Source organism: Rattus norvegicus, chromosome 3, assembly GCF_021556685.1.
Source record: "Rattus norvegicus strain SHRSP/BbbUtx chromosome 3, alternate assembly SHRSP_T2T, whole genome shotgun sequence".
NCBI lineage: Eukaryota > Metazoa > Chordata > Mammalia > Rodentia > Muridae > Rattus > Rattus norvegicus.
This window is the reverse complement of record NC_141536.1, coordinates 137932898-137950559: the sequence shown is the minus strand read 5'-3', so window position 1 is coordinate 137950559 and position 17662 is coordinate 137932898. Positions and strand designations below refer to the sequence as shown.

General features: G+C 40.7%; 1 long non-coding RNA gene across 2 annotated transcripts in view; it reads right to left on the bottom strand.

The window, feature by feature from the left end:
* Window positions 1–876: 876 nt before the first annotated feature.
* LOC102551848 (uncharacterized) overlaps window positions 877–17662 on the bottom strand; it is a 37172-nt gene continuing 20386 nt past the window's right edge. For both annotated transcript variants that reach the window (XR_015684981.1, XR_015684980.1), the window contains 2 exons: window positions 2389–2453; window positions 877–1541 (listed from right to left, as the gene is read on the bottom strand). This is a non-coding gene — a long non-coding RNA (uncharacterized LOC102551848). The remainder of the gene's footprint in view (window positions 1542–2388; window positions 2454–17662) is intronic.

The window sequence follows — 17662 nt, the reverse complement described above, 5'->3', positions numbered from 1 at the left end:
CCCCACTGAACTCCAAAGAGAATAAAGGCACCCAAAGGAGACACTCACCGCCATTGATCTATGAAATTCATATTCTCTGATCTGTCATGAGTTATTCTGGGTTTCCTTTGGGCCTTAGCAATCCTGTGCTTCTGCTTGGGTATATTTGAAGACTTGATTTTGGTTGTGCCTGGAGTGGGAAAGGTAGCCACTTCCAAGTTAATGTAGTTGAGGCACCATTAAGAGCCTTAAGACACCAGAATGGTCCCACCCAAAGAGATGAATGTCAAGTTATATGTGATTCCAATGCTGCAGTGCATGTGAACCATATCAGGATGTGGCTGTAATGTGTTGTGGGGATTGTCTCACTGAGATGCATCTTGTGGGGAATAACAGGCAATATTGGAACCCTTACATTACATATCACACATCTGCATACATAATAATAGCATAAGGTAGGCATTGAAATAGCCATTTAATGGTTGGTGAAACTGGGAGGTGAAACATGTACCAAGTGTGTCAATAATGCTGCCTCCTGATGGCAATCCTTGACCAATGTTCAATGTTCAATGCTCACAGAGGTGAACAAAGGAGAGGTATGCAGGGAAAGGAAGGGAATAATACCTAGGAGGGGTTGGAGCCAAGTGTCCAATGAATATATCTGGGGAAGTAAAAGCCAGGGCAACATCTGTCATGGAGAAAGAACACTGCTCATCTCAGCTGTTTCTCGATATATGGGTTGTCTCTGGGAGTGATATGATTCAAATCTTTATACAGAATATCTAAGGGAATGAACCTTGTAAGAATTTGTGATTCAAATTTACACAAAGCAAAAGACTTAAATGAGATCATTGAAGCAATGGCAAGACAGGACCCAGGAAAACAAAAGACAAAATGTTAATATGGATTAAATTAAATGTGTTAATGAAGTGTTAGAAGAAAGTAGGTAAACATGGAATCAAGAATAGTGAAAATTGTTTCTGCCTAATAACTCCCAAAGCTTGGTCTGACTGTTTTTAGGAGCTCTGGCTTGCTCTTCTGATTTTATGCATTCCCCTACAATGCTCCAAGGAGGATTTTTCTCTGTTTTTCTCTGCAGATGTAAAGATGGCTGGAGACACCAGGTTGAGCCACTGAGTCAAGATGAGCACTGCATTTTTCATTCTAGTTTGCACAACTGGCTCTGTGTTGATACACATGGATAGCGTGAGTTTAGCAAATGTGGAACTTTACCTAAAAGATGGCTTTATAATTCAATAGCTGATGAGATCAAATTTCCAAGCCTATGGAACTGTTGAACTCAGGCACAGTGGAACTCCACTGTGAGGCTTTAGCAGCCTGCCTGCTGGAAGAATCAGATCAGCCTAACATTCATTCAAACTGCAGGTCAACAAGGCTCCTCAGAGATGTTCAAATTGTGCTCTGAAGTTGTCCTTAAACAGCCACAATAAATAATTCTCTCGCTGCTTTGTCCTACAGGGTGAGATTCTTCACTTCTGTTTATTAACTCGATTATCAAGAGCAGTCTGTCTTGTCCTCACCTCTCCCTGCTGCCACAGCATCTGTAAGCAAACAACACAATCATCTTGCTGAAGAAGAGTGAATAAAAAGCTCTTGATTTATAAGTCACATGGGGAACTGGCAGAGCAAAGCATGCCCAAAACAAACTAAAAACATAAATCACTCTCTTGAAGGTGGCATGCATCTATTACTGCCTGCAAACATCCAAGGCTATCAAACATAAATTTACCTCAGTGTCACATAGCTCTGACATCACTTGGGAGTCCATGGTAGGATGCAGCTTACTCCTGTGGCTCTTTAGACTTTCCCCCAGCCTTTGCTTTATAGTACTCAAGATAGGTATGGGTGGTTCATAAAATCTGGGTTCTGACTGCTGTCTATGGAAGTCGAGTGGGCTACTTATGTGGTCCACAATGGGCCAATGATAAAGGTGAGCCTGGGTATTGCTCAGGAGAATTTCTTGTAGAGGGTAACTAAAAACGTCAGATGAAAACACTCAGAGCTATGCTAATAGCTCATACCTTTAATCTTGAGACTCAGAAGGATAGTGAGAATGTAAGCTCAGCCTGTGCTAGAATAAAACTCTTTCTCAAGAAAGGAAGGAAGGAGGAAGGGAGGGAGGGAGGAAGGAAATGCAAGTCCCATAGGATACCTAGATTAACAACCATCAGTTGAGTAGTTCCAAACAGCTAATAGCATTTTGAATACCTCCAACCCAAAGAAGTGATAGATGTCCAAGGTGGTAGACATGCCAATCATCATAATATGATCTTCACACTACTCATGGGTATTGAATGTCAAGCTGTACCCCATAAATACCTGCAACTACTGCCCCTGTTAGAAAGAAAAATGGATTTTTGAAAAAAGAGTGTGCCCAAGAGTACTTACCACATGATTCATCATTCAAGCCGACGCTGTCTCGGCAAGATGTAAATTTAAGAAATCCAGGTCACCTACAAAAGTTGTAAACAGGTTAGAGAGAGCATTCAGTCAACCTTAAAAAGTACGGAAGCTGGAATAGCTAAAGTAAGTATCAGAAACTAGTACTTGCCTCAGGATACCTTTTTTTTTCTGGGACCTGAGGCTATTTTTTTCTCATGAGTTTTGTCTCATGAGCTCTTTGAGGTGGCACTCTCTAGAGATCTTTCCTCCAGAAGTTTCCTGGCAACCATGTAAGCCCTGATGGGCTCTGGTTCTGTGCAACAGGGCAGGAAAGCAGAAGGACAAAGAACTAACTACTGACTGAAGATTTTCTGGTTTAGTGTACTGAATTATTAACTCATAGGGTTTTAAAAGAACAGGTGAAGGAAATAAAGAGACAGGAATTTTGTGGTGAGTCACATGCCAGGAACTTCTATTGGGGCAGGGAAGGAGAGAGACCAAAGAGATTTCCAGAACTAACAGGTTGGAAAACACTCACTATTTAAGAAGCAAGAGAGGCCTATACCCAGGGCCACAGAAAAGTAGGTCAGGGTCATTGGAGCTTTGAGGGGCAGGTATGGCTTTGGGTAACAAATTTCCTCCCTGTATTATGACAATGCCTACAGATGAATCCCAGAGGCAAGAACAGACAAGGAATGTTCTCTTCAAGGGAAACTTGAGAAAGTAAATAATAAGGCCAACTTCAACATACTCCTAGAAATAGGAACACATTATAGTTAATGGCAGGGCAAGAATGAATGACATGTACTTCCATTTAGACAAGTGGGCTGGGCTTCAAAGGCCATGAAGTTGCCGATTTCTAGCTCTCCTCACTAAGGACGTCTACGAGTTTACCATCTTGTGTCAGGAAGGGAAGACCTCTTTGGAGTTTATTGCTCTGAGAGATAGTATTAAGAATGTGTGGGAGACAAACTTGAGTGACTATGAGGGATTGTAGCTTGGTTTCTTCCTCTGGAAAGTGATGGAAAGGTAGCTAGAGTTCAGAGAATGTGGAGGGAACAATATCCTATCAGAGTTCTCACAGAGGGCTTAAATGAATTTACCATTTAAGTACCAGTAAACAAATGGTTAAAGCAGCTGAGGCCATGAGGTTGTTTGTTTGTCCTTAAGACCGAATGGTCAAGAGTAAGAAATAGGGTTATTATAGCCCAGAAAGGTCTGCAAGCTGGAGAAAAGGCACTCAGCTGAGGATGCTGATGACAGTCACCATAGGGTCAAAGTGCTGGAAAAATGAGGCTCTCGGGAAACAATGTATCCTACACTCCTGCTGCTCAGGTTTTCTTGGTAGACATGGTTGAACACCTTCAAGTCTGAAGTCTCCTGAAGAACTGGCCCTTGTTTTACTCAGCGCACAGCACGGTCGCAAAGGTTAGACAGTGAATCTAAAGTAGGGAACATTATTGAAAGCAGAAGTTAAAAGTCTAAGCCTCAGGTTCTTATGGCTTGTGATCCTCTGTGGGATCACTGTAACTGAAAGTGGAGGTGAAAAATGTGACAACAGTAAAACGTTTCTGAATGAGTAGTGACAAAAACATTATTCAATATCAAATGAGTCCAAGATGTTTCTGGCAGTACTGGTCTGTGTGGCTTCATGAAATTTCACTGCAGCCTTGTCTCTTTGTACTGTGCACGCGACCACATTATACAACACCACCGCCTGTTGTTTGAAATATTTCAGCTCAGATTTCTGACTTTTATAAGTTATAAATTACAGTTTTATTATGCACAGAGTGCTTCCTGTTCTTGTAAAAACACAATGGCTTAATTACAGGAAATAGAGACTTTTAAATATTTTCTACCACCATTCAGCAGCATACACATATCATATTAATATATCTTTGAATTATATTGCTAGAAATTATTTTTTCTTTAAAAGTCATCATGTGAATTACTCTCTTGAGTTTAGTAATATGGTATTAACAGAGTTTTGGCTTGGAATTGGGACATAATTTCAAATAATTTGCACGATGGCCCTAACCATTCTTCTACCATTTTGTTCTACATACTCATATAAGCAAGTTTCTCAGCATTGGTGGTTATATGGTAAAAATACTGATCAACGCTAAAAGACACAGAAAATATTCTATGTATCTGAATATCCAATATTTAATCAAGATTTGGCTCTTTATGCAAAATTAAAGAAGCTCATTAATCTCATCAGTATGCAAATCTGCTTAATCTTTAATGGTAAAATTATATGTAAATTAAAGAATAAATTTATTTATAATGATTATTATTGATAAGTATTTGATTAGCATACCTTTTTCTTCTTTTTTTTCCATCTTTATTAACTTGAGTATTTCTTATTTACATTTCGATTGTTATTCCCCTTCTTGGTTTCCGGGCCAACATCTCCCTAACCACTTCCCCTCCCCATCCTCCTCCCATTAACACCCTTCCCCCAACAATCCCGTTCACTGGGGGTTCAGTCTTGGCAGGACCAAGGGCTTCCCCTTCCACTGGTGCTCTTACTAGGCTATTCATTGCTACCTATGAATTTGGAGCCCAGGGTCAGTCCATGTATAGTCTTTGGGTAGTGGCTTAGTCCTGGAAGCTCTGATTGGTTGGCATTGTTGTTCATATGGGGTCTCAAGCCCCTTCAAGCTCTTTCAGTCGTTTCTAAGATTTCTTCAACGGGGGTCCCGTTCTCAGTTCAGTGGTTTGCTGCTGGCATTTGCCTATGTATTTACTGTATTCTGGCTGTGTCTCTCAGGAGAGATCTACATAGCATACCTATTTTATATACCTGTATACCCAGGGCTGTGTAAACATTTCTTGAGTGAATAAGCTCATAAATAAAAAGAATTTATGAAGTCTTGATTTAAGCCAAATGTATGTTCTATGGCAATGTCTCAGTTTTAAAAGATAGCTCACAAGGGAGAGACAGGTCACATGGCCAAAACTGTGCTTCATAAAGCAGGACAGCAGATAGATTAGAATGCCACTTCTCGAAGATTCGGAACAGCTACCTCTGTAGTAACCCAAGACTGAGATTGTAGTATACAATCAGTCTGACAGGGCACGGTACATCTTCAGCTGAATTATTTGGATTCTTTTATGCATTAAATGCCCAATGGTCCCATCTAAGTATGGTGATGATCCATGTGTGGATGCTGTAGCTTGGATTTGAATTATTTCTTAAAAACTTATTTAGTCGTAAAGCCTTGGTTTCAAGGAAAGGTAATGAAGTCTTTAGGAGGTAGAGCTTAGTATGAAGTTTTTGGTTCATTAGGAATGTACCTTGGAAGAGGACAGTGGTCCTTCCTTTCTCTTTTATTTCCTGGTGAATAGGTTTCTAAGCCACATATGAATATATGATATGCTACCAAAGGTCTAAAGCAGCAGGGACATTGGTCATGGACTGAAAACCCACATCTGAGGTTCTACACAAACATTTTTGTTTTATAAGTTAATTTTTTTAGGAATATATTACAGAAACAGAAAGCTGACTTATACATAATATGAAATGCAAAGTCCTGCCACCAGTGCCTCTTTTGAGCTAGACTTTGTTTCTTGTTCCTTACTGCTTGGATTTCTATCTGATTAGCACAGATAAAGAAAAAAGAATGGAGAGGTATAATCCAGGGACAGTCTTCTGATCCTGGTCATCTCCTTCCACAAGTCTGGGAACTGATAGGTCAGAATTTCCAGTTAGATTCCTGCTCTACCACAAACTACTCTGGGGCTTACTTGTGGGGTCTATGTTGGTATCAAATGGTGACACACAAGCTGTTTATTATTAAATATGGGTCTGAATGAGATTAACATGACAAAATAATAATGTAAAAGTGTTCCTGCTCTCCATAGAGTTCAAGGGAAGTGAGCCTGATATTTTAAGAAGATAATTTCCATAATGTGAAAGATAAGGCTGGAAGCCCAACTGGGAGGAACACTCCTGTGTAATAAGCCTCTATACTTAACCCAGGCAAAGCCTTCTTCTTTCCAATAATGGTTATTATGTCTGTCCATTCTCCTAAGCTTACAAGAAGAACAGTAGACAGGGCTGGACCTTGAAGGTAGGTCTGGTTCATCTGTGGCTTCAGTGCTTTATCCTCCTGGAAGAAACCTATGTTAATTTGAGAGGAAAGTGTGGGATAGACTGGAAATAAGCAAGGTGTAGATGTGTTTAAATGAAGAGCTAGTTATAGAATTTAGTACTCAGGAAAGTTGTGTGTATCAGAGATACATGTTCTCATTGCCCACCATGGAACTCAGGGTCACTGAACCTGAATCTTGAAAAGATGATTTTTATAGTGTGAATCTCTCTCTCTCTCTCTCTCTCTCTCTCTCTCTCTCTCTCTCTCTCTCTCTCTCTCTGGGAGCATGGACATATGCAGTCTTTGATATAGGTTTTTTCTATGTAGTCCAGGATTTACTTGAATTCACTAACCCAGGCTAGCCTAGATCTTGCACCAGTCCTCTTGTCTCAGCCTTCCTAGTGCTGGAATTACCAGCATGAACACCAACACCTGCTGTCTTTCTCTTCCTCATGCTATAGTAGAGTGTTGGATTGCACTTAACGCATAATTACAGATCAATGGGCAGACAACTTCTCTCCTTGAATGTTCCCATAAAGTTGCTCAGGCAAATCTCAGATTCATAAGTTGTTAGCCCCTTGTTCTCAATGAATATTTTCTAGTTATAGAAGGCAAGGCTTCAAAGTAAGCTGAGTCCCTTTTGATACTAAACAGATCAGACAGAACTGGATCCAGCCTGTCTGTGCATTCACTAGCTGGGCAGCTTGCCCATGCTCTTTTCACAGAAGCACAGGGAGAATTGAATCTCTGTATACACAGACTGGCCAGGAGTGGGTAGAACTACCCTGACAAAAGCTGGATTTGACATCACAATGCCATTTTAAGATTCCTGATCTCATCACTTAAGATGTAAGGGGTCATGCATCACACATCCCAGCCTCTCTGAGACTCTCAGGCCCACATTTGTAAAAGGGAATGACAATTTGTCACAGCAAAAAAGGACCAGTAGAACAAACACTTGTAATTTGTAAGATTTGTATAAAGTGCTGGCTGTGGTAGAGACAGGGAGGGATACAGAGGGCCCTAATCCTGGCTGCTTTCAGAGCTTTGTTTATATTTCCCAACGCTTTCCATCATAGAGATCTGAGGCAGGATAGTCCCTGGCACATAGCATCTGAACTATGACTAAATTTGGGGAATCAGTAGAAGACTGAGCTTTGAGAAGGAACTGAGAGCATCTCATAAATACTGGTGTTGTCAACTCCACAGTCATAGTCCTTGCCAGTCTATGTCTCCTTAAGAGCTCTCAACAACCATGTTTACACAAAGTTCTCTTGCTAGTGTACATCTTCTAAGGACTCATAGCAAGGAAGTCACCATTTTGAAGGAATCAAGACATAGAGTGTTATATCAATATAACCCAAAGTCTGGTTGCTTGCTGCAGTATAACATACATAAAATGGTAGGTTCAAGTGGCAATCATTCTGCTGTACCTCATGTGCTGCAAAGGTGTTTGTTGCCAGGGAATTCTCACTTAGTGTATGTCAGACTGAATTGTTGGTATTTCATGCTGAGCAGTTGGAAGTGAGGCCTACTTTGTTCCTTTTTATCTCTAAACTACCAATATATCTCCTATAAACTTCCCAGCAGGGTTTTCAGCAGTCCTTCTCCAAGACAGAGTCTTCCAATGGGCTCTGGTGGAACATGCAGAGCCCTTGACCTAACCCATAAGCATCTGAACACCATTTTCACTATGTTCTGTTTGCCTGAGGATTCAGATTAAGGACAGGAAGGAGACCCATCTCTTCAGAGGAAACTTTCACATATATTCTCAGTAAAGATGGATTATGGGCTGCCTTGGAGACAGACTTGCACCCCAGAAGTTGAGGCTTCTTCCAATCTACCTGGACTTACTTTGGAAATCTCAGGCATGATACCCAGTTCCTACTTTCTGGAAACTAACAGTATTAGGGAATCCTCAGAAGGCTTCCCATGGAACATCATAGCCTCAGATACTCATTGATTAAAAGGAATCACTTACAGGCTGTGTGCAGATTCTGCTAAGGTATAGTGAGCCTACTGTGGTCAGAGGTAGTTTGCAGATGCCAGAATCAATGCTAGGTTCACTCTTTGAGAGTCTTCACTACTTTGTGTCACAAAGTTTGTGCCAATGTAGATTACAACACTGGATTCATACGTGGCAATGACGGAAGAAAATGAGAGAGAATGTATGGTTCGGAAACCGAAAACAGACTATGATGCTGATTTGTAAGAAAAGACAGGCAAGCTTGGGAAGAGGGAGGTAATGAGAATCTAGGAAAATGCTATTGTGTGGCATGGCAGTGGGGTGCAGGCAGAAGTGAGGGATAAAACTCAAAGATAAAAAAGAGATGACGAATTGGATGTGAGGATACATGGAACAAAGAAAACAAAGTATGAAGGGAGAGAGAGAGAGAGAGAGAGAGAGAGAGAGAGAGAGAGAGAGAGAGAGAGACTGATTTTATAAAGTAGGTCTTCAGCATGGTATTCTCTGAAAAAAAGACACCCAATTATAAGTCACATGTATTTTAAGCAATGTTCCTTGTTTGCAAACGTAACTTGGGAAGGAATTTATTTATTTATTTTTCCCTAGAGAACAGGAGCAGTAGAGTTGCATTCTCTAGGAAGTAATTAGGACAATAATAATTTTAAAAAGTCATGCACTAAAATTGACCCAGAATTAGAATAACAATGTGGCATCAGATGGCGCCATGGTTGGATGTGACTGCAGTCTCATCTATTTAGCTGTCTGCCTGTGAGGCAGCTGGTGGCACATAAGGCTCTGAGCTCAGGGCATGAAAAGAAGGGAACTCTAAAACAAGATAGATTTCAATTAAGGAAGACCCTCATCCTCTCAGGAATACAGATACATATGCTCAGGGAGGGGGGATGTCTCCAAATTGTCAACTCAAAGATGTGTGTGTGTGTGTGTGTGTGTGTGTGTGTGTGTGTGTGTGTGTGTGTAGAAGATCCTGGTCTGAGATAGTTGAAAGGTTGGCCTGATTATACTGGATTATGATACATATCAGTTAAAACAAAACAAAACAAAACTAAACAAACTCCCTTCCTTCTCAGGCTGGTAATATGTAGTACAAAATACTCTGCTATGCTAGACAGGTTATGGGGGCTTGAGGGGCAACTCCTACCCAGCCTTGCCCATGAGGTAGACTATTTGGCATGCCTTGTTGCTATGCTATGATGCTTGATAGTTTGGTTATGTGCATCTTTGACTTACTGTCAGAAGGAGCTGGAACTGACTGTCTCTGTTCATATGCAGATGTCAGCATGAGTGACAGTGACTCACACCAACAAAGACATTACATCTAGACTGCTCTGAGGACATCAGGGTAAGTCACAGACACAGATACAGACTTGGGGACACTTTTGTAGTGAATTCAAACTGTCGAAAGCCACTTTGAAATGGATACACGAAGAGTCAGCCCCAATAAAATTTATCTTAAAAACAACTATTCAATGTTGCTATGAATTGTTATTATAGCCAAATACAAAGCCATTCTCTTCAGAGATATCTATTAAATATAGCTAAGAACAGTAGAGTGTAGTATCCAAGATAACACAGGCTCCTCTTCCCAGTCCTCTAGTGCTCAGCAGAGTGAAAGAAAACCTCCACTATGGGTGAGGCAGCCAAAATCACTGGCTATTTACCACAGGCAAGCTAGGCTGGACTTCTCCACATAATAACAGTTCCTTCCTTTATATTATAAACAGGTTTGCTGTTGTCTGTGAATGTTATGATTTCAGTCCTGGCATTTTCCTGACACTGGTGAACCGGGCATGAACTCCCATGGAGGTTTCAGATGGCAGGCCTTGTTAGAGATACATATGTTAGTGAAATGGTGGGCCAGGCAAGGTCGTCTGAGATGTGGAGTCCTGGCACAGGCCTCCAAGCTGCTCTACAGCACACATTTACTATGAGTTAATACCAAGGGAAACCTGAGTGTAGCTTCTGGCTTCACCTTTACTTACCTGTTAGTAGCTGATATCGACCATTACTGACTTCGAAGATAACTTGGCTGAGCCACATATTCTTAGTCTCTTGTTGGAGAGGCTGAAGACAACAACATGCCTGACAATTAAGTCTTGGTAACAACAGATGCCTTGTTTGCTCTTTAGGAATTTGGGGTCAACCTCTGTTAAAACCAATGACTCCATGCCAGTACTGAAGTCTCATGGGTAACCTTTTGATACCATAGGACTAAAACTGCAGTCTCAGATTATGTTAATCCTACTGCTTTAAGTCTCACAAAGACCCATTACAGACTGATTACACAGATGGGGACCACAAATATCTACACTTCCACCATCTTTTCCAAGCCTTAAATTACTAGTCCTACCTCTCACAATGATATCTAGTCTTCAAATGTTATTGCTTTTCTAATAAATGCTTTTCTTGAGCAAATTTTGTAATTTCCATTGCATGGTGTATAAAATAGGTCTAATTTAATAACTACTTCCAGAGAATGAGAGTACAGATAAATGCTTGACACGAGAAATAAACAAGGAAGTAAATAAATACAAAATAAACCAAGTTTTGCTTTATGGAGCTGTGATGAACTTTTTCGTCATTATCAAAGGATGGTCCATTGAGGGGAAATCCCTTTGTTAAAGTGAAGTAAATTGGGTGTACTATTGAGCCTCTGTGAACAGGGATGTGTTTGTTGGTCTTTGGTATGGCTAATTGTAAGCATAGATGATTGAGAAAAATCTGTAGGAACATCACTAATGCAAGCAGTATTTCAGCTGAAGTTAATCGGTTCCCTGTGGTTTTTTTTTCAAGTAATTACAGGCTGACCTTACAGAAAGATTATAGCAATTTACAGCATTCTAGATTCCCTATAGCTTCATCTCTATACCAAATGTTTTTATTGCTCTAATTATCAGGGTGGTTGTGCATCCTTAGTCTTGGGGCTTTGTTTTACAGCCAGAATCTAGTGTTTTACATCTCATTGTGAAAATAAGCAGACGTGTCAACTTTCAAATGACTTTGAGCATTCTAAATGCTTTTGCCTAATATGCTCTATTACTCAAAGGCTACCAGAGAGGATAGCGTCACTGAGGACTCAACATCCTGGAATGTTGAGGTATCCCAGGGGATGCTTTAGAAAAGATAGCCTCATTTCAGACAAGTCTCCATCAGTATCAGTTACTCCATGGCCTCGGGCTCCCACTTATAAAGACCGTTTGCCAAGGAAAAAAAACCACAACAGGATAAAAGAGACCTCCAAACCAGGGTATTACCAGTGACAAAAGAACTAATGAGTAAGAATTGTAGTTAAGTTATAACTAGTCACCTTTAAATACAAGGTAAGTCAGAAGGAAATACCTAAGAACAGCTGGAACCTTGCTTCAAATCTTGAATAAAATGTCACAATTATTTGGATGTTACAAAGTTAAGAAAACATTTGACGGCACCAGGACAGCATTCATGAACCCACTACATCAGGACTTGCCTTCCTGTTTTTCCAGAGACAATTATATGAAGTTACTACCATCAGGTAGAGTGGAGGCCTGCAGCCATAGAAAGGTGGTTCAGTTACACAGCCTGGTAGCCCTCAGCTACATGTCTTTCCATGTCACTCTTCATGTTTGTGATGTCTGTGATATATGATAGGTGTGTGTGTGTGTGTGTGTGTGTGTGTGTGTGTGTACCCACACTAACATGTGTACCTATGCATTGTCTTTTACTCCAAACAATTATTCTTGCCCTTAAAAATGAGGGTGCTTTCACTTCCATGTTCTCTGTGAATCCTTGTGATATAAGTGTGGTAAGTTGTGATTAGCCAACCCCTATCTTGAACTTTCCATGGCTTACTGCTGTGCACTGTCCATTTGACTAGGGTCCACCCATGGATAGTCTCAGAGGTTGTTTCATTGCTGCAAAGAGAGTTCCATGTTTCATAAATTAATCCAAAACTCTGCTCCAAAGTTGGCAGTAACTGCTGAACTGAATTTATAAAGAGGACATAACCTACTCCAATCACCTCTAAGATGCACCAAATAGAATCTTTGAGCCAGGATTTGCATAAGTTTGCTAAACACATTTAAAATAGCAGTGGTAGTAAATGTTGGCTATGATTTCTTGATCATTTTATACACCTTTGATTAAGGTCCCAAAAATGCCTGGAGGATTTCTGAGTCATTTCCATGTGGCTTTGAGACATGCTCCTTCTTCCTGTTCCATTCCTAAGGGAGGCCAGACCTTAACCTAAATCCTTATTACAAAAGACTAAGAGAAAATTGAATTCAATATTCCAGCTGTCTTCTATTAGAGTTCACATGTGATAAAAGGATTTGCAAACTACATAACAAGACCTTTCCTCTCTCTTTGTTAATTTTAGGAACAGTTTTCATTAAACTATGATGTTTATATTATCATGTAGCTGGTTTGTTATTGCTATTTTAAAATGGATTAATATATTTGAAACATTTCTCAGCTTTCATTATGAATATGGTAGGCATATGTTGAATAGTAGTTACCAAAGCAATTAGAAAGTCCTCAATGCCCCTTCTGCCTGGTCCTTTCTGCTGAGACAGGATGTTAGCTAGTGCTCCATGGAAGAGGCTATATCCTCAGACATACCAGAGGATCCGCTGTACTCAGTATTTGGTAAGAAACTCCTGCCTCCCAGAAGTCCCACAGCTGCTGCTGGGGGCCAGTAGACTTGGGGACCCACCATCCCCCAAAACCCTATCCACCAAATACCAATCCCCTTCTGCCTGGTCCTTTCTGCTGGGAAAGACTCCTAGCTAGTGTGCTTCCCAGAAGACATTATATCCTGAGTCTTACCAGAGGATATGCTGCACTCAGAAGATTTGACATCATATCCTGAAGCATACCAGAAGAACCACTGCACGCAAAACATTTCATACTACATCCTAAGGCATCACAGGAGTTCTGCTACACCCAGGGCATCTGACATCACAACTAGAGACATCCCAGGAGATCTACTGTACCCAGGACACCACAGCTTGAAGGCATCCCAAGAGTTCCTCTGTACACAGGGCAACTGTGCAATTGACACTGCAGTCGGAAGACCTTCCAGGGGCTCTAATGCAGGCAGGGCAACCAACCTAAAAGACTGAAAGCCTCCCTGGAGTGTGGCTGCACACAAGGAAACAGAAACCACAGTCCATTGACCCCCACCACTCATTCCCCTGGAGAACAGCTTCTCACAGGACAATAGTGTGACTGTTCCTCCTCTGAATATCCAACAGTCTGAAGGCCTCTCAAGAGATCTACTACAGCCAGGGCAACACATCTTCGGCTTCTCTGCCCCTTTGAATACTCCCCAGCTGCAAGGCCCCACAGGAGGTCTGCTATAGCCAGAGACACAGGCCTACCAGGAGACCTGTTGCAACCCAGGGACAAAACAGGCAAATTCTAGAAAGAGTCACCCAGACCAGCAAACACTAGGGATAACCAGATATCAAGAGGCAAGCACAAGACCATAAGCAAGAGAAGCCAATATACGTGGGCATCATCAGAACCCAGTCTCCCACCACAGCAATCCTTGAATACACCAACACACATGAAAATCAGGAAGTGGACCTAAAATCCTATCTCATGAAGATAATAGAGTCCTTTAAGGAAGATATAAATAACTCAATGAAAGAAATACAGGAAAAACACAGGTAAACAGGTAGAACTATTCCATAAAATAGAAACAGAAGGAACACTACCCAATTCATTCTATGAAGCCATAATTACTCTGAAACCTAAACCACACAAGGACCCTACTAAAAAAGAGAACATCAAACCAATTTTGTTATGAATATCAACGCAAAAATAGTCAATAAAATTACTGCAAACCAAATCCAAGAACATATCAAAACCATCATTTGCCACGATTAAGTAGGCTTCATCCCAGGGATACAAGGTTCATTCAATATATAAAAATGCATTAATGTAATCCACCACATAAGCAAACTCAAAGGAAAAAATCGTAGAGGCAGAAAAGGCATTTGACAAAATACAACACCCCTTCATGTTGAAAGTACTGGAAAGATCAGGAATTCAAAGCCTATACTTATACACAATAAAAAGCAATTTACTGAAAACCAACAGCCAATATCAAATTAAATGGAGAGATACTTGAAGTATTCCCACTAAAATAGGGGACAAGACAAGGATGCCTACTCTCCCCATATCTATTCAATATAGTACTCGAAGTTCTAGCCAGAACAAGGAGACAACAAAAAGAGATAAAGTGGATACGAATTGGCAAAGAAGAATTAAAGGAATTTGCAGGCAATATGAGAGTGTACATAAGCGACCCCAAAATTTCTACCAGAGAACTTCTCCAGCTGATAAACAACTTCAACAAAGTGGCCAGATGTAAAACTAACTTAAATAAATCAGTAGCCTTCCTTTATACAAATGATAAAGAGGCTGAGAAAGAAATTAGGGAAACAACTCCCTTCACAATGGCCACAGATACTGTAAAATACCTTGAGGTAACTCTAACCAAACAAGTAAAAGATATTTATGATAAGAACTTCAAGTCTCTCAAGGAAGAAATAGAAGAAGATATCAGAAAGTGGATAGATCTACCATGCTCATGAGTTGGCAGAAATAACACAGTAAAAATGGCCATCCTACTAAAGACAATCTGCAGATTCAATGTAATCAATCCCCATCAAAATCCCAACACAATTCTTCAAAGACAATGAAAGAGCAATTCTCAAATTCATCTCAAAAGGCAAAAAACCCAAAATAGTGAAAACAGTCCTTAACAGTAAAAGAATGGTTGGGGAAATCATAATCCCTGACCTCAAGGTCTATTACAGAGCAGTAGTGATAAATATTGCATGGTATTGATATAGAGACAGACAAGTTGATCAATGGAATAGAATTGAAGACCCAGAAATAAAACCACACTTATGTACATTTGATCATTAACAAAGATGCCAAAATTATACAATGGAAAAAAGAATATATCTTCAATAAACGGTGCTGGTCTAATTGGATATCTGTATGTAGAAAAATAAAAATAAACTCATATTTGTCATCATGCACAAAGCTCAAGTCCAAGTGGATCAAGGACCTCAACATCAAACCAGATACACTGAATCTAAAAGAAGAGAAAGTGGGAAAGTGACTTGAGCTCATTGGTTCAGGCAGAAATTTCTTAAATAGAACTCCAGTGGCTCCTGCACTAAGTTCAAGAATTGATAAATGGGACCTCATGAAACTGGAAAGTTTCTATAAGGCAAAGAACACAGTCAATAAGACAAATTGACATCCTACAGATTATCCCAAAAGTTTGGACTACCTAAGATACAATCTACAGACCACATGAAGCTCAAGGAGGATGATCAAAGTTTGGATGCTTCAGTCCTTCTTAAAAGGAGGAACAAAAATATTCATAGGAGGAGATATGGAGACAAAGTTTGGAGCAGAGACTGAAAGAATTGCCATTCAGAGTCTGCCCCACCTGAGGATCCAGCCCATATACATACAGATACCAAACCCAGACAATATTGCTGATGCCAAGAAGTGCACGCTGACAGGAGCCTGATATAGCTGTCTCCTAAGAGGCTCTGCCAGAGCATGGCAAATACAGAGGCAAATGCTTACAGCCAACCATTGAACTGAGAATGGGGTCCCCATTGGAGGAGTTAGAGAAAGGATTGAAGGAGCCAAAGGGGCTTGCAACCCCATAAGAACAACAATCCCAACCAGAGCTCTCAGGGACTAAACCACCCACCATCTAAAGAGTACATATGGACAGATTCATGGTTCTAGCCGAATATATAGCAAAGGATGGCCTTGTTGGGCACCAATAGAAGGAGAAGCCCTTGGTCCTGAGAAGGCTGAACACCCCAGTGTACGGGAATGTCACGGCAGGGAAGTGGGAAGGGGCTGGTGGTTGATTGGGGAACACCGTCATAACAGAAAGCGGAGGGAAGGATGGAATAGGGGACTTATAGACGGGAAACCAGGAAAGGGGATAACATTTGATATATAAATTAAAAAAAAACAATAAAAAAAGAAGAAATGTTCAAAGTTCTTAGTGATCAGAGAAATGCAAATGAAAACAACCCTGAGATTCTACCTTACATCAGTCAGAATGGCTAAAATTAAATCCTCAGGTGGCAACACATATTGGCAAGGATATGGAGGAAGAGGAACACTCCTTCATTGCTGGTGGAATTGCAAGCTGGTACAACCACTCTGGAAATCAGTCTGGAGGTTCCTCAGAAATTGGGAATATACCTACCTAAAAACCTAGCAATAACACTCTTGCGAATATACCCAAAAGACGCCCCAACATGCCACAGGGGCACATGTTCCACTATGTTCATAGTGACCTTACTTGTGATAGCCAGAAGCTGGAAACAACCCAGATCTCCCACAGAACTCAAAGAGATCAACAAACTGAAGGCCCTAAGTAAAGAAGCCTCAGTCCCACTTGGGAGGGAGAAGAAAGCAACCACAAGAGGGGAGGAAGTAAGGAATGTGGAACAGTCAGGGGGTGTACTGGGAGGGGAATAGTGTCTGGAGTGTACAAATAAATACATAAAAACTATTAAAAAAGAAAAAGAAAAGAAAAAGAAAGTCCTCAATGACTTGAAGCGTGTATTGATTACTTTCACATTGCTTAACAGAGGAAACATTTGTTTGTACTCTTGATTTTAGAAGGGTTCAGTCCATCGCAAGGAAGCCAGGGCGAAGCTACTCAGTGAATGGCAGAAGGTTCATGTGGAGTGGCTGTTCTCCTCAAAGCAGACTAGGAAACAAAAAGAGAAAAAAGAGCTAGGGGTCAGGTAGAGTATTGAAAGACCTGTTTCTGGTGACCCACTACTACTGGTTGACTTCTGCCCTTAAATGTTTCTGTGCCCTTTAAAATTGAATCTCCATCTGATGGAAAAATGAATGCATTCAAAACATGAGTCTGTTGGATCATCTCAAGTCAAAATTATAACATTCTGTCCGAAGTCTCCAAAGACTCATTCAATCTCACAATGTAATAACTAACAGTCTTAACAGTTCTAACACTGCCAAACATCCAAGCAACAAGCAAGTAAGCAAGCAAGCAAGCAAGCAAGCAAGCAAGCAACCAACCAACCAACCAACCAGCCAGCCAGCCAAACAACCAACCAACAGCCAACCAACCAGCCAACCAAACAACCAACCAGCCAACCAACCAACCAACCAACCAACCAACCAACCAACCAACCAA